The sequence below is a fragment of the Melozone crissalis genome, unplaced genomic scaffold, assembly GCF_028551555.1.
Source record: "Melozone crissalis strain CALT ecotype California unplaced genomic scaffold, PUWL_Pcris_2 ptg000074l_1, whole genome shotgun sequence".
Classification (NCBI taxonomy): domain Eukaryota; kingdom Metazoa; phylum Chordata; class Aves; order Passeriformes; family Passerellidae; genus Melozone; species Melozone crissalis.
This window is the reverse complement of record NW_026535851.1, coordinates 4,120,006-4,146,310: the sequence shown is the minus strand read 5'-3', so window position 1 is coordinate 4,146,310 and position 26,305 is coordinate 4,120,006. Positions and strand designations below refer to the sequence as shown.

The following is a 26,305-nucleotide window of genomic DNA, read 5'->3' as shown; positions in this document are numbered from 1 at the left end:
TTTTCAGCTAGTATTTTATGAGGAACAGAGGGAGTTGGCAACACTAAGTGCTGAAGAAGCAGCAAGCCTAAGGACAGACCCTGTGCTTTGTCTGTAGGATGATATGACAGATCTTCAGCAACAGGATTTGAAAAGTGACCATCGGCCTACTACACAAAGGCAGGGATGGACAGGGCTTCATTCCAAGAAACAGGTTGTGGAAAACAATCTATCCTTTTATCTTGCCAACAAATAATCAGAGATTAAAGGGAAGGGGCAAAAAAAAGATTAATTCTTCTTTTGCTTACTTAATCTCCTTCAGTCTACTGACCAGCTTCTGTATATTCTTTATGAAGAACTTTGATCTGCTCCAGGTTAAAAGAGACTAAAGGCATATGAAGTAAATACAAATCAGATTATTTCATTCAGAACTAACCAAAGGAAGAGACAAAAAGCCTTAAAAGTTCTGACCATTACAAAAAACAGCTACAGTTTTCAATGATTTAGTGGATTTGATATCAAGGCACGCTGTGATGGACCCAGAAGCTAATGGAACTTGGAGAAAGAAAAGTTAATCCATTGTCTAGGTGGGACACAAGTCCGAGTTTTAGACTTCTTACAACTTCTTTTTTGCCTTTGAATAAGTAATTTCAGATTTTACTCAAGATTCACTGCAATATCTAAAAGCAAGAATTCAAACAGAAACTTTAAATGCTTTAGAGGACTAAAGAAAGCTGAGACTTCCCAGCCAGTATCCAAAATGACAGCATTTTATCTGCTATCTGTGAACAGAGGAGGACTGAATTTGTCTACTGTATAATTCAAATGTCAACTTAAGGTTTTTCCAGTACCACATGGTTTGGTGCAATTTGTTTAGAGTACTGTTACTCTCATCTTTTGGTTAGGTATGAGAAATTAATGACTGAGAAGTAAAAGACTCTGAATCTTATTCTGCATTCCCCAACTGTACTAAGACCCTCATCCACAATTATTATAGGGAATATATATGTCTATATCTCTGTATATTTTTAATAAAAGAAATTATTTCTTAAGGAAAAAAAGGCAACAAAGTAAGCATTTCAGGGAAGAAGAGATGTGACAGGTGCTACACATAAAATCATGAAGTTTTCCTTTCAAAGATCTAAATTCTATATTCATATATATGCAATTTGGGAAATGATGGCATTCAACAGAACACATCAATTTAGGCAATGACCTCTTTAAATAATGTTACAGATGTAAGATTGCTGCAGCTATTTGGAAGAATAGCCATTCAAAGTGTGCCTTTAGGACTTAGGAGATCTTGTTATAATTTCCTTTTAGTCAGAGGCTCTTTGTAAACAGATTCAGAAATTATTTAGTAAATCCAAATTAATGCAATAAAGACATTTAAAAGCAGCATCTCAGCTTCAGTGCTTCATTTTTTTAAGTGTTCTGTCATCTGAGCATTCTCCCATTTCACCAGCACTGGGAGGGAATAAATATATCAAAGAGTGAAAAGTGTTCATATCATTGTGAACACATTATTTTTATGTATAATAATAGGAACAGGCATTTCACGTAATTTGGAATCTTATACATGTTCCAATGCAGAGGAAATAGCAATTAGCGCCTTACTATGAAACACTGTAAACAGACAAATCACAATATGGTTCTCTATTAAAGAATTCCCAGTGCCAGATGCTGCTCCTGCCATTATTTATGCACAGCCATAACTCTAAAAACATAAGTCCATTGACTGATTTATGACTCCAACAAGTGTTTCCACAATCAAACCCAAACTATTTGATGGCAGGCAACAAGTGGATTACCACCCAGACAGGGCAAAATAATTTCTGAATAATTTCTGAGCTGAAGCACATTAATAAAATCCCCTTTAAAACATTTTCATTTTGATTTCCCAAGAGACTACAAAGTATCTATGCACCCAGGTTTTGATTTAACAGGATTTTTACTTAGAGTTGTAGTTTAGTTAATAAAGTTTTCTTTATTTCTAAGTGGGAGCCTGCTTTGCTTATTCCTGGTCACATCTCACAGCAGACACCAGGGGGAGTGTATTTTCATGGGGGCACTGGCGTTGCACCAGCGTCAAACCATGACACAGCTACATGCAATGACCTTGCTGCATTAAAAATTCCTGCCTTGCAACTAACCCTAATAAACCTTGCCTTCCAGTAAGATCAAACTGTGGTCAGCTCCAATTTCTGTCTGTTATCCAACCTCTCCTAGTGTGAACATCCCGAAACATTTAAAATTCCATCCTAGCTCACTAACCAAGTGAGGAATAGGTTATGCAAGGCCACAAAAACTGTAACTGAAAAGTAATTCAGTACTAACATTGCCAAATAATCACAAAGACTAACACAAAAGTTCTACCTTGTTTTATCTATGGACAAATACAAATAAACACACCAAATATACACTATTTTAGCTGCCTGCTGGTAAACCACAGTGAATAATAAACCACTATGCACAACATTTAACACGTACTCTGAAGCAACCGATGGCAAACTCCATCCAAGTATTTGGCATAATCTGACTGCTGTTCATCAAGCTGAACTGAGACTTAAAAATGTGAGAGAAAAGTCTGAATCCTCCTCCCATTCTTCAATGACATTCTGGGTCTTAGGGGATTCATATGTTTTGCGGTCATGTGATGGACGTGTCAAGACGAAGATATCACCTGCTACACACTTGAAGGGCTTATTGAAGAGGCGCCAGAAAAAAAACAAGTGTAGAAGGTCGGTATGCTGAAATAATGAAGTTAGGGAGGAGTATTCAACTGACCACTTGTATCTGTGAAGAGCAAGGAGGAGGGATTGAAGCAAGTTATGGCCCTGAAGTTACAATCAATAGCGCAAAGGAGCAAGTAGAGCTCAGCGGTTAGGGGGAAAGTATGCGCCTGAAGACAATAACCTAAGTTTTTAAACACTTCATTTTCTTTGCGTATTTATTAAAGTCAAGATGTGTTAGGTAGTCATTCAAACATGGAAATGAAATATGCAAGAAAACCTGAACAGCAGAGTAGGTGCACTCTGCTTTGACATGCCCCTGTCTTAGGGAACATCTTGCTGAGGAATACAGATTGCTTTTATTTAGTTCAAAACTTGATAAATCTGGTAAAGAGGTGATTCAATTCCCATTTCTTACACAAAGTAAAATTAAATTGAAAAAATCAGAGGTCAAATTTATGTATTAGTTTTATGTTCATGCTTCAAAGCATGATACAACCTGAAGCAGACAGTGCTTATCTGACATACTTTTAATGTGTCCAGGGGAGCACAGAAAAATACATTATTATATTGATTTTTCAAAATGTATTAAATACCTGCCCACTCTGAATAACTTAACTTCATGTGGCATTTTAGCTGCTGGAAAACAGTGTTCTGTTCTCTTCTCCCTTCATACTGCAATGGACTTCACAAAGACAACACAAAGGAAAACACTACTAACTTTCCATGAGTCTGGATCAAAGCTCACTAAATTTTCAGAGTCTTTTGCTACAAACTCCACAGCAATATCTTTAGAAAGCCAAGAAACACCAAGAAAGCCATTTTCCCAAGTCACTGATAGTCAATCACAACAGCACTAGAGAAACAAAGAAAACAGTAAATCAGACTCTGTGGCTGAGAAGAAACACCTGAGTTTGACATCACTTTAGCACAACTACTGATATCTCTTATTCTTTGCTTTCAGCAGCATGCAACATTTTAAAGAACCAGAACCTGAGCCAAGGATAATGACAAAATGCTGTCACACCAATACATTTTGGCAGAAGGTCTTCACACCTTTTCTTATCAACTTAGCCCACATTCTTGGCATCCTTTCTCACAGGCTTTTTTATATTACACTTCTCAACTTGTCCACTATTATTAAAAAGAATCATCTCAGCTACAAGCTCCAGTTGAAGGTCTCATTGAGATCTATTTGCTTTACACCACCATTGGACATGAATTCATTAATAGCAGAGATGAGAAAGCAACCTGTATGTGATCACCAGTTCTAATTGCATCTTGCAACACTTCCACATTCCAAGGCAAGATGACACCACTAATATGACTTAGCAACACTTTTACCTTGTGTGGAGCCCAAAATCACCCAGCTATGAGAAAGCAGCAAAGCAACGCTTTTTTTTTTTCTAAGCTACATGTATAGAGAAGAAAGTACTAATAAATTTAAAAAGCTGTAGTCTGCAGCCAAAAACAGAAGAGGAAAAAAACACCAACAAAACTGTTGTGTCTGTATGTGTTCTTTTGATAAAATGCATCTCTAAATTTGAAGATTTGATCAAATATCCTGCCAGCTTTACACAAGATTTGGCAAGTACACCACCTGAAAGCTGACAGGAGATAAAAAAAATATCAGCGTTATTTTGTATTTTACTCCTCTTCTGAGAAAACTCAGTTTGTATCTTCCTTGCTTGCAAACTACCAAAACCCATGAAGTCTCTTCAGGAGACTCTTCCTGGGAATCAAAACATTCTTTCTCAGAGTAGTAGAGTACTTTGGTGGTGGGGCAGGGAAGAAACTGGATGATAGGTGTGTTATTTTAAAGTTTTTTATTCCTACCTAAGTTCTTGCCAAAACTAGGTTTCAATTTGCTAGCAATTAGGACATTTAGGATATGTTTTCCTTCCCTTTCCTCCTCCCCAAGACACTATGTGGCTAGTTTTCTTCAAGCTTCCAAGTCCTCAGCTGAGTAGCTATGCTATGCCAAGTAAACTGTATTGGAATAAGATCCCAGTATTACCAGATGGAACGTGCCTGGGCTCGTCTGACCCTTGCTGCTGGGCCAAAGGCAGCAGCTGTGGTGTTTCACCTCAGAGACACCTTTGGCTGGCTGGATGTTGCAGCTAGGCACCGGAAAAAGTCCAGGCTTGCAGAAACTCAGTTTACCTCTGGTGGAAAGGCTTCAGGCGATGGTGAAGACAAAAAGGAGAGGATTCTGATGGAGTGTAATATCCAGAGTCAGCTAGGTTATATCCAGAGTCAGAGTTAGCTGGAGTCAGTCTTAATATCTTTGGTCTGTCACTTTCTCATTCCTGGCTGGCACATTTCCTGCTATTCATGTTTTCTTCTTCTTTTGAGACGACAGAATGTCTAATGATTTTTCGAATGGACACAAACATTCTTTGTAGGCACAAGGATGAGATCACTAGACTCTCACATTTGTGATCAAAGCACAATTTGAGGTGAAGTCCAAGAAAGTAAATTGATGTATTTACAGAACTCATTGTTTAATGATTTCAAATATGAAATAAACACTTGGTCAGTTGTGTTGAGAATGTGTAGGTCAGGTACCTAAAAATTTTATAGGTAGATTTAAAGTAAAAAGGAGCAAAGTCCCATTTGTGCAAATATGTAAACTTCATGATAGATACCAGCAAAATGAGACATGACTTTTTTATGAGAATGCATGCTTGTGACAAGGTAATCCACCTAGTAGACCAGGGGAAGCCAGTTGTGGTCTTTTTGTATTTCAGTTAAGTTTTGGTACTGTGTGGAGAGTTTTGTGCAGACGTGGCTTGAAGAAAAAGGCCATGATCATATACAGCTGGTTAAGCAGTAAAAAGCAGCTGTAAGCAGTAAGTTCTCAGCCTTTTTCCTTACGAGAAAAACAACAACACTGCGTCCTTGAGCAAATAACAAGAAAAACACGGTGAAAAACATGGTGTCCTTGAATGTAGTCAACAGCAGGATGAAAAACAAGTATTAGTCTCAACAAGAAAACCACAAGTATTTTGAGAAAGTAGCCACAAAAGGAGGGGTTGACATGTAATCTGTAACCAATGATGAGCTCAGCTTTTGCAATATGTATGAGCTTAATTAACACTACTATAGAAGTATGTAAGCTGGATCAATAAATTTGAGACCGATGATCATCAATAGGATGTGCTCGTCTCCCTTCACTTCCATCAGTACTGTCTCTCCTAGTGTCCTGCTGGACAAGATGTCCAGCACACAGCTGGATAAGCAAGAACATCATGTGTTGGGAGAGCAGCTGGTTCATGGGTCAGGCACAAGGGGTTGCAGCAAATGGGGTGACATCAGAGTGGTGCCTTGCCACTAGATGGGTTCCACGGGGCTCCACCTTAGGATCTGTGCTCTTCAACATCTTCAGAAATTATTGGGTGCAGGACTGGGAGGGATACGAAGTTCACAGATGATACAAAACTGGGAGGAGCTGTTGGCTCTGGCTGGGAGGCTCTGCAGAGAGGGCTGGGCAGTCACCAACCATATGAAGTTCAAGAGTAAGGGGAAGGTGCCACGTTATGCACCTGATGTGGGGCAACACTGAATGTACAGACAGACTGGGAATGAGAGGCTGGAGAGCAGTGCCATGGAAAGGAGCCCTGGGCAAGCTGATGGCAAGCTGAACATGAGCCAGCAGTGCCCTGGCAGCCAGGAGGGCCACCGGTGTCCTGTGGGGCATCAGGGATAGCATCACCAGCCGGGCAAGGGAGGGATTGTCCTGCTCTGCTCTGCCCTGGGGCAGCCTCGCCTCGAGTGCTGGGGGCACTTTTGGTGCTCCAGTGTAAGAAGAGCAGTACTGGAGAGTGTCCAGTGAGGGCATGGAGGGGTGAAGGGCACTGAGGGGAAGCAGGATGAGGAGTGGCTGAGGACACTTGGTCTGTTCAGCCTGGAGGAGACTGAGGGGAGACACCATTGCAGTCACAACTTCCTCCTGAGAGGAAGACGAGGGGCAGGCACTGATCTCTGCGGTGTGGTGAGCAGTGACAAGACTGAGGGAATGGCCTCAAGCTGTGTCACAGGGATTTAGGTTAAATATTAGAAAAAGGTTCCTCACCCAGAGGGTGGCTGGGCGCTGGAATAGGCTCCTCAGGGAAGTGGTCACAGCACCAAGTCTGCCAGGGTTCAGAAAGTGTTTGGAGGATGCTCTCAGGCAAACAGTGTGGTCATTGGGAATGGCCTGTGCAGGGCCAGGAGTTGAACTCGGTGATCCTTGTGGGTCTCTTCCAACTGAAGATTATTCCATGGTTCTATGTTTTATAGGATGCTTGCTGATTATAAATTCTGTTTCAGTAAATTAAAAGTTAGCATGTAAGCTTCACTTGTTTTTTAGCTGTGCCAAGATGGACATGTTATACAATTGCTTGTACTTGTATTATCAAATCCCATGATACATAATAGAAAGAATGTAAGAGCGATGAATCTTTGTTTCTCATGACATCTTAGAGTTATGGCCAAAAAAACAATTACATAATAGCTACTCACTTATCTTTTCTGATCTTCTTGGTAACAATTCAGTAAATTAGTTTTGTTTTGACTTTCTCTTCACTGCTAGACATGGAACAGAACTAATATGATTAAATCACATACAGTGTTGTAAACTGAGAAGAGTACTTTTCCGTTTCTAGGGTTTTTGTAATAAACACTAAAACCTGTGAAAGAAGAGACTTTTGTAAGAAACTCTGTAATGATTGAGTAGCTTGTTCCTCTTGCAGCCTTACCCAGTGTTTGCCTAAAGGCTAAGGCAATGTTTGCTTAAAGGCTAGGAACTATAATCTCTTACTTAAGTAGGTTTATCCTTTTGGTACATGTACATCCATTTATACTGGGCTATTAATGGCTATCTGGATTAGTGGCTAATCTGAAAATAGAAGGTGCGTGTTAGTATCAGCCATTATATTGCTGTGTTGTTAATGTGACTATTTTGTGTGCTGTAGAAGCTGAAGGTTGTGCACAGTTAGTTTGCTGTGGGAAAGTGCTAAACACCCTAGAAGGGAACCACATAGCCACTTTCCAGTGCTTTGTTTTCTGAGAGTTAGTCTGTCTAGATACCTATTTAGCAAATCCAGACTGTTTAGAAACTGTTTTGATGTAAATTAAATTCTAAAAGTATATATATAGTGCTCTGTATTTCTTCAGCTGGTAATAAGAGGTGACTCATTCTGTGTTATGGAAAAAACAGCAATCTTGCTAGGAGTGCTCAACCTAAAAAATTACTAAGCTCTGAGGTCAGAATATATCAAAGCAGATGACTTTGCTGGTGCTTAGTGTAATTTTGGAGGGACAGAACATACCTTCTGTAAACTCCTTCAAGATCTGTGATAAATAAAAGTCAAAATATTTTGTTTGTTTGCAGCTTATTTTGTGGAGTGCACTGATCTTAGATTGGGTGTTGGCAATGTAGTGCCTCTCTAAAGCAGGGAAGGCTTCCACCATGGAACTGATAAATGCGGAGGTCCCTGACTTTAAAAGCACAGACTTTTAAAAGCATCTGGCTTTATACCTAACTTCAGTTAGATAGCACTAGTTACTGACTAGTGCTCCCATAGGCCCATTTCTGCAAGCAGCAAATGCATGGTCTTTACTGGTTAACATATTTTTTTAAAACAGGTTATCAGTGTTGTTTATACCTATTGAGAGTGTTGGAGCATAAAATAGTTCAAAATGCTCGCATTTATTGCTATAGGAAAACAGTATCATCCATTTATTGCCTTTCATCTGTGAGGCACATAAATTCTCAGTGACCAAATTTGAAATAGAGTATTACAGTCTATAGTCTGTGAGGAAGATGGACTAGGGAAAAACAGTTTCATGAAGTTGAAGTTGAAGCTACATAAAGCAGTGTGGTTATCAGCTGGATATTTCTCATAACTGTGTAGTTGTTGTCTGTCTGGTCATTTAGAACTGCAGTCATTCTAATGATAAATCACAGTCCATGGAGTGTTTGATAAATGTCCATATTGAAGAAGTAAAACTTCATGTCTGTAAAAGACCAATGAGATGACACTGAATTCCAGAAGGATGAAGAGCACATACGAGACTGTCACCGGGCAGCATACTTTAGGAGTTAGGAAACAACATGAAACAACTGGACAATTCAAGTAGCCTGGGCTCTGGGAAAACACATGGGAATACTGTTTCCTTGAGTTCATGTAGATAGCTGATGTGTCATGTGCACAAACTGAAATGCACAAGTTTTGTCTGCATATAAGGAAACAGTTTTGACTGTAAGAGGAACCAGGCTCTGCCACATGTTGCCCAGAGAGGCGATAGCATCTCCCTCCTTGGAGATTTTCAGAAGATGCCTGGGTGTGGTCCTGGGCACCCAGTTCTAGGTGACCTAGGCAAAGTGATGAAGAGGATCCTCCCGATGTCAACAATTTTGTGGTTTTGTTATGGTTAAAAAGTAATGATCCAGTGCTCAAAGATGATGCTTGATCTCATGAGCCACCTTTTCCTTGCAACAGAGAAAATGTCATTAACTTTATGACAGTCTGTCAGGGTCCGTCCTAGCGGACAGATGACCTGATGGTTCGTAGGAATGATCTCAGAGTGCAAAACACCAACACGGTACAAGGGGGTTTGCAGTGATAATCAAAACAAATGCAGTTTTATTGAAATAACTACAGCAAAAAATGCGATAGAGGGATTAAGGGAGAGAAAAAGAGAGAGAAAGAGAGAGAGAGAGAGAGAGGGGATATAGCTACCAACGCAGAGACGAAGTCCTTTGGTGCAGTCCAGCCGAGGGTCCGCCTGCTACACTGGGGAGATCTCAAAGGCTCTAGCTAACTCAGAGGTTTTTATTACTGAAAATTGCGAGGGGGGGGGGGAAACAGATACAATAGGGAACAGATGTAACAGGTAGTCTATGTTCTCAGCAGTAAATGAGCTTGACAGATGTAACAGGTAGTTTATGTTCTCAGCAGTAAATGAGAGCCATTGTTTTCTTGCTCCAGTGGTCACAATCTGCAGGCAAACATCTCGCTTTGGTCAGCTTGCCTCCCCACACACCTCCCCCGGGCTGGGGGTTTCAGTCCCAGTCCTTGGAAGGAGCAGAGGGGCCTTTCAGGAGTTTCATGTCTCAGTCCTTGATGAAGAATCTTCTTACATCTCAGTCTGTCTGTCATGGTGGTTGTAAAACAGATGAGGGTCTTCTGTGGGAGACCACCTGAAACTCAGGAGAAGTCCAGCCAGGCCGAGAGGTGGGACAGCTTCCAAAGTTGCTATTGTTGCAAACGGGGCATGGTGCCCTCTTCTTAGCACACAGCAAACACTCCTGTGAAAACAATAGCTCAACACTGAGCTTTCAGGTCTCAGGGCCCGTGGTGTGTGACTTTTCTCCTTCAGAGCCAGATATAGACAGGGGGGGTCTTCTCTTCAGTGGTCTCCCAAGGACGATCGTGAGGCAGATGAGGGAAAATTAGGACAGACTCTCACACAGTCACACTGGAAAAGAGTCAAGGGATGCCAATTCCTTGAAGAAGCAACTGCTAGGATTCTCATATGCTATGTGGCCAATATGGTTACCATTTAGCAGCAGTTATTGGGATGCCGTTCTGATTTTGCTTCTCATCTCATTACTTCATGTTAACTTCTACGAAATAAGGATCATGCAGGAGTAGACATGGGTTTCTGCTTTGCTCTAGGGAGTATGAGTGATCTTCCATTTTATCAAATAGTGTAGCACCTTGGGTTTTGTTTCTGAATATTGTTTTAACTCTTACTTAGATTTTGCTGGCATGAGATCTGCAATTGGTGTTGCATCTTGTTGTGGAAGGGGCTAACAGAGGGCCTGTTAGCTAAAGGAGCGAGAAGAAGCCGAGAAGTAAGAAGAAGCTGATAAGGAGCTTTCTCCAAGGCTGTAACCAAGGAGATCGAGAGAAGAAAGATAAGAGCACTTTGCAGCTGGAGGAAGCATTTTTAGAAAGTTAGGTGAAGTCACTATAACCTTTCACCAATAGCATGGTATTGACTTATTGTGGCCAATAGTTAAGGTAGAAGAAGGGTAAACAATTGGAAAGTGTATAAAAGATCAGCCATGTTCACTAATAAAGTGTTGCCAACTGAGACTGCTTGTGGTCTCTGCTTTGTGTCGTGACCGCCTCGACTGCGACATCTTGTGATACAGGGAATAAGGTTTCTCAGTAGGGAATTCTTCATGGCTTCCATTAGCAGGGTAGAAATGTTCACTATACCTCTGAAAACAATAATTTTTATAATACACAGTGTTTGTGTGTTCCTTGTATTCTTTAGTTGTTAGCTATTGCAGATTATTTTACAAGTATTTTTACTAAGTTTCTCTAAATTTTTAATAATCTTAGCATCTTTTGATAGGGAAGATCTGCATAAATATTAAATAGCTCGATGATCAAAGGAAGGAAGAAGATGGAGTGAGCTTGCAGAAAAACTGATAGCTGTATCTCACTTGGTTAATATTAATGTAGTTGATATGCTCTTAATATTTGTCCGAATCTCAGCTGTGGTTTGTGGAATTTCTCAAAATTATATATGCTTGAGCTTTTTCTTCCTCTCCTCTCCTTTGTTTAACTCTTCATCAAAAATAGGAGATTCTGGTGTCTAGGGATTGAAAAAGAACTTTGCTTTGTTGGAACTCTTGGAACGGTTGCAGAATGGACCTGCTGGGCAGTATGGGACAACTGAAGAAGGCATTGGTCTCTCTGGAGAGGTACTGAGTTTTAAACAAAAAAAAACAAAAAACAAAACAAACAACAAAAAAGTTTCATTTGCTAGAAGTTTTCTCTAAATAGGAAAAAGATTGAAAATCAGTTCTTTGCCAAATTTCACCAATAATACTGTTCTTTTCTTCCAGTATCTAGTATTAAGGCTTCAGTTAATTGTTCATAATTAAATACTAGTTGTACTTGACTAAAGCAGAAAATAAACTGGTATTAATAAACATGCATACTATTTCACCCCCTTTTTATGCCTTTAGGGCTTTTAGAAAAGGTTACTCATTTTGATATATTAGTTTTAGTCATATAAGCACAGTTTTCTGAAACTCCTCAGGAATTCTTCCTAAAGACTTCAGCTGTTGTCAGCAGTTGCCTTTTATAGTAATTTTATTATATCATGTGGTACTTCATTACCAAAAGTAGCTGCTTTTATCATTTCAATATTAACAGCTGGTGTGCAACATATCTTGCAGTACCATTCTAGATGTAGATAACTTTCCTAAGTGCTTATTTGACTGTTGGTGTTTTGTTTTTCTGTAAGTAATTTTCTGGTCTGTAATAACTGCTTTGGAGGAAGTTCCCAGAGCCAGATTTATTTTCTCCTCCAAACCTTTACAACTTGCACTGAAGCTTGGATTTATAAAATTAATGAACACTTTAAACTTATGTTTTCAAAAAGGTTATTGAAAACTTATAATCAAGTTTCAAAGTAGTCCAAATATTTATTAGTGTATAACTTTTAAACAAAGACTGTATTGTTGACAAGTCTTCTAATTTTTCTTCCATTTTTGGGATTAAATGTTAACCACTTGAGTTTTGCCTGGTTTTCTTTGTTAGAGTAGCATTCGTGGTTATGAAGATGAAGCCCATGTTGCATCTGTGTATTGCACTGTTTGTGCCACTCACCTGTTGTTACCGGGCTTGCAAAGGTTGCAGGGTGAAGAGATAGATGAGAATCTTGACTCCATGATCAGAAGGCTGGATTTATTATTTTATGATATATATTACATTATGACTATGCTAATAGGAATAGAGAGAAAAGTTCAGAAGCTTGCTATGCTAAGAATAGAAAAGGAATGAATAAACAAAGGAGCTCTCTCTGATTCTCTCCCAGAGAGAGCTCAGTCTTTGATTGGCCCTTAATTGTACACAAGCAACATGGGCCAATCACAGGTGCACCTGTTACATTTTACAGCAGCAGATAACCATTGTTTACATTCTTTTTCTGGGGCCTCAGCTTCCCAGAAGGAAAAATCCTAAAGAAAGGATTTTTCACAAAAGATATCTGTGACAACCTGTGTGCAGACTGCTCCCAGCTTACTCATTCTACTAAGACTCTGGAGAAGCACAGGCATGTGCCTCTTGCTGATTAGCCTCATGAGAAGACGATGTGCTCCCAACACCAAGTGCATGCCATTGTGTTTGTTTGTTTAGAAGAAGGCTGTCAGGCGAGTCCTCTCATGTGTTGTGTCTGCAAAGAATATGGGAAGCATCAAGGTCATAAGGTACTGCTAGTAGTTAATTTGTAGTCATGCCAGGGGGTAGCTTGCATAATTATTTATCCAAATAAAGTACAAAAGCTTGTCAAGAAAGGAGGATAGATTCTTGATGTGTTCATCCCATTCTTTAGTTTTCCCTTTGTGTCAGACAGTTGCCATGGTAAAATAGAGGAAAAAAAAAATCTGAGAACTCAATGAGTTGCTAGTGTGAATATATATGTGTGAAGAAGGACAGTCCCTTTATCTGCTGCTTTTCTGAAGTTTTCATGACATTGGGTCATCATTTAGAAAGCTGTTTTCATAATGTAGACACTACATGCACATCACATCACTGGTGCAATCTAACTATTCTTCTTTTTTTCTAATAAATTATGATAAACAGGCAAGTTTTTGTTTACTTCTGTAATTGCTAGATGTATGAGCTAGTTTCAGCATAATCTGTAGGTCCTAACTGTTTTTTTAAATTGCAAGATGATTTTCAGTTCTTACTTGGCTATACTATATGTATGTGTAAAATATATGCCCATATACTTGCACATGTATATTAAATATGTAGTAAAATATAAAAGATTATTAAGGAAGATAATTATGATTGATGTTTAATATGTTGCTTTTAATTAATAGCATTCTGTCTTGGAACCAGAAGCAAACCAGATTCGTGCATCCATTTTAGACATGGCTCACTGTATCAGAACTTTCACAGAAGAAATCTGTTTATTCCAGAAAATTAGTTGGAATTGTTCAGCATATAGAAGGAGGAGAACAAATTGTTGAAGATGGAGTTGGAATGGTCCATACTGAACATGTATGCTTTTAAAAAAATTTTATTTCCCCCACATGCACAGATTATTGGCTTTTCTGTAATAACTGGATAAAGACTTTCTTTGAAAATTATGCGTAGGTTTTGAAGGGCAAGATTTTAGGGTCTTCTATCTAGCAAGTCAGTATTGAGGCTTAGGTCAGCAGATAGATGGGAACTTGGTGTTATCATGTTTTTAGGTTATATGGAAATGTGGAGGCAGTGGAAAAAGTTGTTTGACTCCTAGTGTACAGACTGTGTATGTTCTCAGGTAGCATAACACTACTGAGGCTTTTTTCCCTGGTCATTTTAAGTGAGGTGTTTATACATGCAAATGAGCTATGTGATTATAGGAGTAACTTCTAGAAGTGTTTTGGTGTTATTCAGGAAGTCTTATCAGCCCTAACTGGGACGTTAACTGTGATGTAGCCAGGCATATGCGAAAATAAATTAGAATCTGGAACAAAATTTAAATTTTGCTCCTGGAATCAACTGGTGTCCTTAAACTGTTGGATCACCTTTCTGCAACACTCTAGGTACCAGGAACTGCAGAGAATGCGCGCTCATGTGTCAGAGCCTATTTTTCTGATCTTCATGAAACCCTTTGTCATCAGGAAGAAATGGCTCTTAGCATTGTTGATGCTCATGTGAGAGAGAAGTTGATTTGGCTTAGGCAACAGCAAGAAGATATGACCATTCTCCTGTCACAGGTTTCAACAGCTTGCCTTCACTGTGAAAAGACTTTGCAACAAGTAGGTTGCAAGTGAGCTGTAGCATATGGCAAAATACATGGAAGTACAAATTAATTTTAGACTATAAAAAAAGAGATGTATGGTATTCTGCATTATTTTCTTATAAGATTAAATCAGTCATGGTCTAACATGAGATATAAGTATTCATTACAAGAGATGTTAGCCAAAGATAGTCCAAAATTGCAGAGTCCTCCAGTTACTGGAAACCCTGTGGCATGATTTTTCTGGAGTACTTTCTGATATTTGTGAGGTTAGTGGGAAGGCAAGACAAGACTGAAGCAAAAAAAACCCCTACAGAATGTATTGGAAAGATTTTACAGTTACACTTGTAACATTGGTAATTCTACATCTTAAATGTATGAAGAAAGTGGCTGTGTGTCAATTTCTCATTGGTCTCTTATTAATTCAGTGTAATGATAGGAAAAAGTAAATAGTATGTGTAGCAAATAGTAAACTGAATGTGAGAAGCTACTTCGTGAATGTGTTATTTGTACTTCTTTTTTCCAGATTTGTTTAGAGCTTTTGTTTGGTTGTGTAGTCAGGTTTAACTGTACAAATGTTCTGAATCCTGAGAGGGGGGATGCTAATATGTTCCTATTAAGTGTGTTGCCATATGTTGCAAAACAGTTGCTCTGTTCCATCTGTTTAAATGATATATGAAAAATATAAATGTTCTTTATATGTTACATTGATATTATTGCTTCTTATAATTTGTATTACTCCTAGGTGGCTCATAAAGAAGGTTTGTTAGTTTTTTTATAAACCTGCAGAACAACTTAACATCTATTAGTGCTAAGGAAAACTGTTAAGTATTACTGCGCCTGAGTGGGCCGCCATGGTGAGAGAGAGACGAGAATCTTGTTTCTTGATCAGAAGGCTGGATTTATTGATATATGATATATTATACATTATAACTATACTAAATAAGAATAAAGAGAGAGGTTTGCAGATGCTAGCTACAGCTAAGAATAGAAAAGAAAAGAATCTAAAACAAAGTTGTGTCCAGGGACTCAGTCCCCTAGCTTGCACTGGTGATTGGCCCTTAATTATAAATATAGAAAATGAGCCAATCAAGAAACCCCTGTTACATTCCACAGCATCTGATAATAATTGTTTACCTTGTCTTCTGAGGCCTCTGGCCTCCCAGAAAATGCAGAAATCTGAAAGAAAGGATTTCTGTGAAAAAATGTCTGCGACAGTTAAGATATTCATATTTGTGTTGCAATTTTAAATAAATCTATTTTGTAAATGTTAATTTCTTGAAGTAGTGTATTTCTATTTAAAAACCCTTCTTTCTAGCAGTGATATTTATATTATATTTGGGGTATTTTAAAGTAAATTACTAAAGGAAAGGCATGCTTTTGTTTTCTTTGTCTGTTTAGGACGACTGCAGAGAAGTGTTGGCCAAACAGGAAATTACAAGATTGCTAGAGACATTACAGAAACAGCAACAGCAGTTTACAGAACTTGCAGATCATGTACAGCTGGATGCTAGCATACCTGTCACTTTTACAAAGGTATTCTTAACCTCATGGAAGTACAGTTAACCACTTTATGAAGTCCCAAATCTAATGTAAAATAAAGCAGGAATAATTGATGTACATTATTATGCTGTATTTGTTGCAACAAGTTGAGGCAATTCAGTATCAGTTAGAGCCACATTGTCTTATCACATGATGAATGCAATCTGGTATTTGAGCAAAAAACCACGTGCTGCTGTAATAAGGGTGGGAAATGTTCTTTTGTCATTGACCGTATCAGTAACTTTGTTTGAACATGAGCTGTTTTCTTTTAAAGAAGTTGGATAGCATTTCGGAGTCCTAGGAACATCTTTCTTTGATTATTTCCTGGAGATTTCTCACCTATTTTAAATTGAATACTACTATTATAACTTTCAGTTTATAATGTCAAAAAAATATATTTCTTTCAGTTTATTAAACAGTAATTTGTTTTACAGTTGCTTGGTATTCACTCATGGCTTAGCTAATACATGATTAATCTTCTAAGTAGTTTTGGGTTTTATTGCTTCAATATAATTTCACTACCACTTTCATTAAAAGGGATTAAATTATTCAAAGTTTGATAATGTTACTTTTATTTGGTGTATTTATATGGTATTTATTATTTATAATGCTTTCCTCATAGGAAAGTAAGTAAGTTTGAAACTCAAGGAACAAGTACTTTGATGTATGGGGTTTTTTTGCTTCTGAATGGGTGAAAGAGGAAGAGGGTCTATTGTGGCTGAGACAAAAATGAGAATTTAACTGTAGCTGTTGAAACATTTACTGTAAGGAAATGAATGCTTCCATAGAGATTCTATGTCAGTTCTTGCAGACTTAGGAAATTAAATTTCTTCAAAATCATTCATTTTGTAACCTCAATATATTTGAATTTCCATGTTAATGCAGCATTTTCACGTCTGCCTGTCTCTTTCCTATTTAGCAGAGACCAAAGCTCGTAGGGCCAAGGAAACCTCTTCTGCAAACCCTCATTATTCCATGAATGAAGCAGTAATCACAATTCACAGATGAAGAATTGTGAGTCAGAGGGGCATTTTGAATGTTTGAAAGCTTTGGCTTTCAAAGCTGTTTGTCAGACTTGGAAAATTTTGGTTGTTAATTTCTGAGCATTTGGAAAGAGAATGATGGGAGCTAGCTAAGGTGTTACAGGAGGCCTAAAATAGGCTTGGGGGACCCAGAAGATTTGGTTTTATCTTGTAACAATTTGTATTTTTATGAAGTCTTCTGAAGGTTAATTTCTGAACTTCAAAGGTGCTAAAGCAAGTGTAATTTTTCAGAAAAACAGCAGCAGCCATGAAAAAATAAGGTGAAAGCAGCCTCTTACTTTTTGTTTCCTCACATCTGATAAAGCTTAATGTTCTCTTTCTTAGCAATGTGTTTTTAGATTACTGTTATGCTGATGGCCACTATTGTGACTTGCAGTGAGGTTTGTTGTACATATCTGGACCTGGCAACAGATATCAGGCAGAAATAAAATCTTCAGACAAAAAACTGTAAAACTGTTACTATATTACTGGAAAGGTCCCCCTCATGAGCTGGCATGCACTGAAGGCTGCATCCATTATAAAATGTAAAAAAGCATTTCAGACAGTACCAGATCAGAGGAACATTTAATATCAAATGAAAGTTATGGAGGTTTGAGGAGGGGAGGGAGAAGTCCTTTTCATTCTTGAAAATGAGTAAATTTTACCTATCTTTTGTTTCACTGATGACACAAGAAAACAGTCATAGTGCCATTTCCTCTTTCTAAACCAGCTAGGGAAATGCCAGATACAAAGCTCTGAAGGGAGGATTTGGAGAATTCTCCTTGCCCAGGATCGTGATCCTTATTTAAAGATAGTTTTCTGTTAAATGAGTGCAGTAGCTGTAGAACATTATATATAAGAAATGCATGTAGTCGTCATGAATATGCATATGTGCAAGCTGCACATATGTGCATGCTGCAGAGAGAGAAAACTATTAAGGAAGCAGTGCCTGAGATTGACAGATAAATTCTCATTATGATATTAAACTAACTATGGGCAACTAACCCTTACCAACATCAAGACTATCTGAGAAGGAAGTGTTCTCTCAGAGAGAAAGCACTTTAAGATACCATTAAGGAAACCTGTACAGAGAGCTTTTGTCTCATCAAATTTCTTGAAAGAGGTCAAGGATAAAAAAGTGAAGAGATCATAGTTGTGGATTTTTCTTCTGCACTGAGATTTAAGGAAACAAGTTTTACTTAAACAGGAGTCTAAGGTTACCTGTTTTTAAGTATGCCATCAAGTTTTGCACCTGCCAGAAATACAGACACAAAGGGGGTTTATTTGTCATTTTTTAAGCAACATTTTAGTTAAAGGTGCTGATACAAGTGACAATGAGAGACTTCTTTCATGTCAGTTTCTAGCTGTGATCGTGAATAGTCCGTTATTACTGACTCATATTGCAGATGCTACACACAGTTTTCTAAATAGCAACTTTGCTTGCAATGTTTTTTGAAGTGACAGAACTACTTGTGCAGAAAGTGGAAATTTGGCATCCATCACATTTTGATTCCTTCTGAGAGAATACAAACATGCTGAAAACAGCCTGTTTTCATTCCAAACCTTGGAGAAGGCAAACTGCAGCAGGATGGCTAAATTTGACAGTCTCACTCATCTCCTTCATTTCCCTGATGATTTAAGTGGTACTGCCTCTGCCCTCCAGCCATGGGAGCTGTCAGGTGACCAGTACATCTGGTGGTGCTGTGAGAGGACTGGCTCACTGTTAGCAAGCTCTGCCCATAGCCAGGGTACTGCCTTCTGCAAGAAACCTGTGAACTGAGCAGCTTTATCCAGAGCTGCTGCTTTTCCTTCTTCCTTTCAGGTGCAGAGAAGAATTGGGGAGATCCACTGCCAGAAACTCTGGATAAAATCAGAATTAAAGTTTGAGTGTGAAAAGAGTGCTGGAGACATGGCATCTTTAGACTCTTCAGACCCTTCTGCATACTTCTTTTTGTTTTTTCTTTCTCTGCACCTTGTCAAAAATCTGTCCACAAGTTCTTCTTTTCCAGAATGAGATAACCCATTCTGATAATCATGTTGTGTTGCAGTGTTGTCATTGAATTTCAGCTCTGACTCCAAATATCTAGAACTTGGACAAAAATTTATTAAAAAGCAGTTAAGTCTCAATGTTTTATTTTCCAAATCTCAAATAGTCTTTTGGTTGTGGAGCATATGCCTTTTGTAATAGTAGTACTGAACCTGCTGAGCTTATCCAAGTTCATCTCACAGATTCAAATAACGTAATTCATTTATTTCATACTGAAAAGGTAGTCTGTGGAGTTCTATGATAGGGACCATCTGGGCCCATTTAGGTTTCAAGCAGCAAGCAGACAATTTCATAGGTGAATAATGCATCAAGATCTGCTGATTGAAGAAACTTCACAGTTGGTTTAGGAAATTCACATGATCTGCAAGCTCTTAAGCACAGGGAAGTTATTTAGGACAGTTATCATCACTATGTACCTTCCTTATTTCTTATTTCTTATTTTCTTATTTCGTGTCCATCTTTGCCTAGTTTCAGAGAGCATATTTGATGAGATGAGCCTTTGATCTGGCTTTTACACTTATAGTCATGATGTTGCTGACTTTTGCATTGAGGTAATTGCACAATTATATTTAATTTTTTTTTTTTAGGAAGCAGTTTCTCAAGGTATTTTTATTCTCTTCCAGGATTGTGATAGCATAAGGTCATTGAATTGTATTGATTATTCTGAAAGTATGCTACTTCTCTGATGACAGAAGGGAGAAAACAGGTGCTTGTCATGATGACAATATATCCAGATACATAATGGATCCTCTGTGTATATCTATGTGTATATGGAAAGATAAATAGTTAGATATCTCACATCATGTGATGTAGATGTTTAAATGTCCTGCAACACTGTCAACCTGTTGGTCTTCTACCAAGAGATGATGTAGCATTTTTGCATTCAGTAGTATTTCTTCTGTGAGAAGAAATAAGAGGCTGTGTGGAGTAGGCACAGTGCTGTCTGGATTTTGCAAGAAAACAAATATACTGCTACATAGTTCTGGTGATTGAAACCCTGGTGTTTCATCAAGATAGCAGTTCTAAGTACTTCAAAATGTGTTTCAGAAATATATACTAATCTCAGCCTATGTGTTTATTTTAGAATTTATGCTTTGCCATTTGATCATGTTGTCAGTGTCATCTTCATCTCCTCAACAATAGCTTGGTGTAAACTACAAATAGGGAAGTTGATTCTCATTTCTTGTCTCCAAGCAAGACCTGGGGGATTTTGTTTGCTTTTCTCTACTATTTCAGATTACTGCTTAGTGCTAGTAATGTTGTTGTTGTTGCAAAGGATTGGAAGAGGCTTAGGGTGAAGAGGTAAAGCTATGGAACCTCCAGCAAGGAAGTAGTTCTCTAGGTGGAGGCATTAATAAAGTGGGGGAAAAAAAAGAGTTTCCTGGTCAGTGAACTCTAATTAATTGCCATAAAAAAATTCTTCACATGGTCTCAGCCAAGAATGATGAAAGAATTTGAAATTTTATCAAATACAGACATACTGTCATGAAACTGGCTTTCTAAAAGAGATGTTGTAACTCAGATCAAGTAAAAATTACAGGTTCACTACAGACATTATTGGATATTTTTATTTCTATTATTGGATATTTTTGTTTCTATTTATTTCTGTTATTGCTGGGAGTGCTTATGCATTGTACTTTTGGAGACCATCCATTTAGTCACTTTAGAAATGGTGACAGAATACATGTTTTAAACATAAGGGTTTTCTAGATTGAATTTCCAAAATTTGCTGTTGTTATTAATACATAATATTCTGTTTCTTCCAGGACAACAGGGCACATATTAGACCAAAAATGGAAATTTGGGTTGTTACTTTAGGATTAGATGGAGCTGGCAAAACAACTATTTTGTTTAAGTTAAAGCAAGATGAATTCATGCAGCCAATTCCAACCATAGGTTAGTAGCTACGACTTAAATGTAATGACTTTTCTGAATGTTTGATTTATCTACTAATTTTGGTTATTTTATGTTCATACAGAGCAGGACTGTAAAACTTATATATTTTTATTCCAGGTTTTAACGTTGAAACAGTAGAATACAGAAATTTAAAGTTTACTATATGGTATGTAGGAGGAAAGTACAAATTGAGGCCTTTGTGGAAACATTATTATCTCAATATGCAAGGTAATACTGATACAGCTCTTAAAATGTATTTTGTCTTCTCGCTTGTGTTTCAAAGCCAGACAGATTATTAATAGAAATAATTTATGACAGTAGAAAGTTGTTTATCTAATGCAAAGTACAGCTGTTAGATTCATGAGCTAATAAATTTTAATCCAGTTGGTCAGAATGTCTACTGGATGATAAAGGTACATTCTCCATAAATCCATCAGACAGTTCATGGAGCCAAACAAAATTAGAACCTCTGTTAAGTTGGTTCTAGCTGACAACAGACAAGGTACAGCGTCCCAAAGTCTACATAGTGAGAAGCAGTACTTGCCAGGTATGGAATATAAATAGCACTTGAAAATACTCAGCTTTTAGGAGCCTTTAGATAGCAGCTTAAAAAATTCTACCAAGTTCTGTAACTTCTGACTTGCTATTGCAGTGTAGTATCTGATTATAGACTAGATTATTGAGTCTGAAAGCATTGATGAAATTAAAAATTTGTGGTGTTTTTTTGTAAATCCTCCATAGGTTTTTCCCAGTTCAGACAGAAGTTCCTCTTGATTGATTCATTCACAATTATCTAAAATACTTAGGAATTACAAACGCCAGCTCATGTGCTCTGCTTTGTGCCTTATTTCAGCCTTAAATGCAAACTTTAACATTTTAAATTACTCATTTTTTCAAACTTTTAAAAGTTGTATTTTGGGATTGCTGTTGTCCTCTTAAAACATACTGTGTGAAATAGCATGGAATCATGCCTGCCTTGGAATTGCATGTTGGAAAGAAAGATAAGCAGTTACCCTGGTACATATCTGCAGTAGGTTATTTTTAGTTTTGGTGTTGGGGTTTTTCTCATCGCAAACCCCTTGATTTTAAATTCTGTCCTCTAGCTCTGCCCCCTTGACTCCCCAGTCTTTCTGGCATCTTAGTTACTCTCTAGTGGATAGTAAAATCTAATGCTGCTATGTCGGGTCCTTGGCCATCTTTTTTGGATTGTGTAGTCTGTAGTTGAAGCAAGCTGTGCTGATTTGGCTGAACCTGTGAATATTACAGTCCATTAAGGGAAACTGAGACAGCCATATGGGAGTTAATGGAGTATAAATGGATCAAGAAATGGTTTAAACTGAGATACTTAATCCTCGCATAGTAAATCTGGTTTTAGACCTAAGTAGTTAAAATATCATGGCCTTTATATTAGACTAGGGAAAAGAAATTAGAGATTCTTTCACTGTTTTAGGATGAATTCTAGACTTCTGTTTAAAATACAGAAATATTTAAGGAATTTCTCAGTCATCCTGGATTTAAAATTAAAGTTGTGTACTGAGGAACTTCACATAGAAAGCTTCTAGAAAAAGGAATGGTCTAAGTTAAAAGCTAATTTTGCAGTTTATATGTGAATGTGTGTAAAACATTTCTCTTCTTCTTTCATAGCGGTGGTGTTTGTTGTTGATAGCAGCCACAGAGATAGGGTCAGTGAAGCATACAGTGAACTTGCAAAATTATTAACAGAGAAGGAATTGCGGGATGCCTTGCTCTTGATCTTTGCTAATAAACAGGTACTTGTGATTTGGTTTTACTCTCTTTTCCTCAGCTTGTCTATCCAATTCCAACCTTCTGAACCCTCTGCTGTGGGTAGAGAGTGCTAATGTGAAAAGATAAAATGGAGATATTTTCCTTGTGTGTAATGTGTAATGCTGGTCGAGTAAGTGTTGGTGCTAAGCATGCTTAGTAGATTGATCAATCAGGGTTTTTTTTATGGTAGCAAGTAGTAAATGCTTAACTGTTTGATTTGTCTTTTGTGTTTGAAGAGTTGTTATGTGATCTGTAGCTTCAGTCTAAGCCAATGAAATGGCTTCAAATATAATACAGATGAATAATTGAGTTTTTGATTCTCTTGCAGGATGTAGCAGGTGCTCTTCCAGTGGAAGAAATCACAGAACTGTTGAGTCTCCACAAACTCTGCTGTGGCCGTAGCTGGTATATTCAGGGTTGTGATGCCCGAAGTGGTACAGGACTTTATGAAGGTTTGGACTGGCTTTCAAGGCAGCTAGTGGCTGCTGGTGTCCTGGATGTGGCTTAACTTGACATCAGCTGCAATTTGATGTTGTAGTTTATGGTTTTCTTTTATTTGCACGATTTAGGATGTTGGCACCAGGTCTGCTCCCTGAATAGGGGACTTCATTTAAGTTGGTGGTTACAAAAAAATATAACCTTTCATCCTAGATTGGATAATTGGTTCAGTAAACTTGTGTCATTATAGTGATTTTGAAAGTTGATACATCTACATTTAGTGGATAATGGAAGAGTGTTACAAGGATGCCTTGAAATTACTTTTTGAGATATTGTTAAAATTTAATTTTTCCCTGATAAAATATGCATTTGATTTCATGTAATAGATATAATGCGGTTACAGTAGTTAATTAGTATTATAAGAATTCTGAGTAGTTTAGAAACACTTTCCCATGAAGCTGTTCCACTATCCATCTCAAGTTTATTAGAATAGCCAGCTCTATTAGTTAGAGATAAGTGGTGCTACTCTTTAATATCAAAAGAATCCATTAATACAAAGGTGGCATTGAAACTTACATGCAGCTACACCATGTAAAGAAAATGTTTTCCTTATTATTTATTAACCTCCTTGTTTGTTACAGGAAGGCAGCATAACTGCACAAAGGAAATTCAGAATTGGAGAAAAGTATTGCAGAGCTAAGGGGCTTTGGTATTACTTAGCCACTCGTTTTATATCTTGGGGGCAGGGGTTAGTTGGGTTTTTCACACTGAATTATTTATGGACGTACTATGGTGATACTGAGGTGAAAGTGTTTTGTGCATACTTGGGGACATAATCTGCCTTTAGAGATTAAGTTTATTCCTGAAGAAGTCAAAATAAATTTTAAAAAAACAACTTCTTAAAGAAGTACAGTGGTGTAATGTCAGTCCAGCTATGTGCTTTTATGTAGAAGTCATGATTCCAGAATAAGGGAGTGGCCTTAAAATATTCAATAACACAATGTAAAACCAGTGAACACTAATTGTAAGTCTTTAGAAGGGTAGATGGTAAAATGTGGTATAAAACTTCCATAATTAGATTTTCAGTTTTTACTGTATCTTCTACATGAAATTGTCACCAATGCCTCTATTTTTGAAGATTACTCATTCACAAACCCATGAAATATGGGTGTAGTTCTGTTTAAATTTAGAGAAGGTTGCAATGACCCAGTGATATCTTTTTTTCTGCTGGACATGCAACTTTGTGAACAATTTTATCTGTCTGGTATGCACACCGGAATCTTCTTCCCTTTTCTCTAAGTCCATGGCCACTGCCAGTTGAAGCAGCTATGCCACGGACTCTCTTCCTGTTGGTAGAGAAGCTACAACGACTCTGAGCAGTAGATCAAAATTCTGTATCATAACTTTTCTTACTGGAGTAGAGGTGAATCAGGAGAACTAGGTAGTGCAAGTGAACAGTGTCTTTTCAGAGACATGGAGATATTTTTGCCATGCTGAAAAGTGTTTCTGTGTGAGAGCTCTGAACCTCGCCTAGTAAAGAAAGTGTATCCCATAGTCTGTGGCTTTGCTTTCATTGTATTATTAGGAATTTTATGTTGTTTTCCTGCTACATACCTTAGGTAAAGCCAAGAACGTGTAAACGAATAATTTAGTACATTTGCACTTTTCCTCTAGAGGAAGCAGTTAATGTAACTACTTCCTTATTACGACATTTGTAGTATTCTTCTTACTTAAATTTCAGGTAAATTATGTTAAATGCAGCTTCAGATTCAGCAAGTCTAATGACGTGAATAATACCTGAAGGAACACTAAGCTTTAAGGTAGTTTAATGTTTTTGAAGTGGTCTTCAATGCCTACACATGTACAGGTACTGAGACAGAGTATTTAGTCTTTATTTAGACAAGCTGATAAAATTGGAAACGTTTATAATGGAGTGAAAAGTGGGGGTTTTGCACATACCAAACTTAAAATTGTTCTTCCTTCCCAGCCTGTAACTTCTTGCACAGTACACAGTTGGTGGCTGTAATTTGAGCATCTGCTTAGCCTGTGCTGCAGAGCAACCCCTGACCTATTTAGGGCTGACTGTCCCTTCACAGCTCTTTTTGAAATATGAACAAGTTCTGCTAAGTATGGTAGATATCTTTTCCTGTAATATTTTTAACAGAAGACATGCATTCTTTAGAGGAATCTTGATTTAGTTTCATTTTAGCTGGCTTAGGCTTCAGTTACACATGCTGCTCAGTATAGTTCTAATTCAAAATGTTCAAGGTGACTAGTTGGTATTTTAAGTAACATTAAATTTGAGGGGAGAGGAAAAATTCTCACTCATGCATATTTTCAAGTACAAGTGATTGCTTGTGACACATGGAATGCTACCATGAAAGTGTTTTTAAATTGAATTTATGTAAGATGACTTGAAGTAAATGTGAAAGTGTTGCATATGTCTGTGAACTCTTCAGTGTAGAGTACACTAAGAGGTTTATTCATATTATACATTAATACAACATATAAATGGCTTTAGTTATAAATTTAAGCTTGTTTCATCAGTTTTACTGAACTTTAGTTTTTAGTGTACTGACTTATGGAATATGTAATTGGAATATTTCTTGAACTAGAACTCACTAAAGCATTGCTGACTGTTTAGAAAGACTGAATTAACTTTTCAAAGGATCTTGATGTAATTTCGAAATTGAGTAAATGCAACATCCAGTGACTGTGTTGTAGCTTTCTTTAAAGAACCTCATTTCAAAAATAGTATGTCTGTGCTAACTGAACAGTCATGTTTTATCACTGTTTCTGTATTCTATCTTCAAAATTACCGTGGACTATGAGGGTCTGGTTCTGAGTGTTGAGTAGATGTGGATCTTAGGTAAAGATTTCTTTAAAGAAAGAGCTCTTTTAGTAGAAGAAATTTGTGAACTGCTGCAATTTGCATTGCTCAGAAAATAATTTCTTTTCAATAAAATATGTAAAACCTTGAGAACTAATTTTAATAAACTTGCCTTTTTGTTTTGTTTTTTAAGGTCCTCTGAGAATAGAGGTGCACTACATTTAACTTCCTGTGGAATTTTTCTTACTGATTGTGTATCTCACTAAAGATAAACTTCCTGATAGTAGCAGCA

At 37.6% G+C, this 26,305-nt stretch overlaps 1 pseudogene; it reads left to right on the top strand.

The window, feature by feature from the left end:
- Nucleotides 1-11,178: 11,178 nt before the first annotated feature.
- LOC128946096 (E3 ubiquitin-protein ligase TRIM23-like) lies at nt 11,179-24,635 on the top strand (annotated as a pseudogene).
- Nucleotides 24,636-26,305: the final 1,670 nt, after the last annotated feature.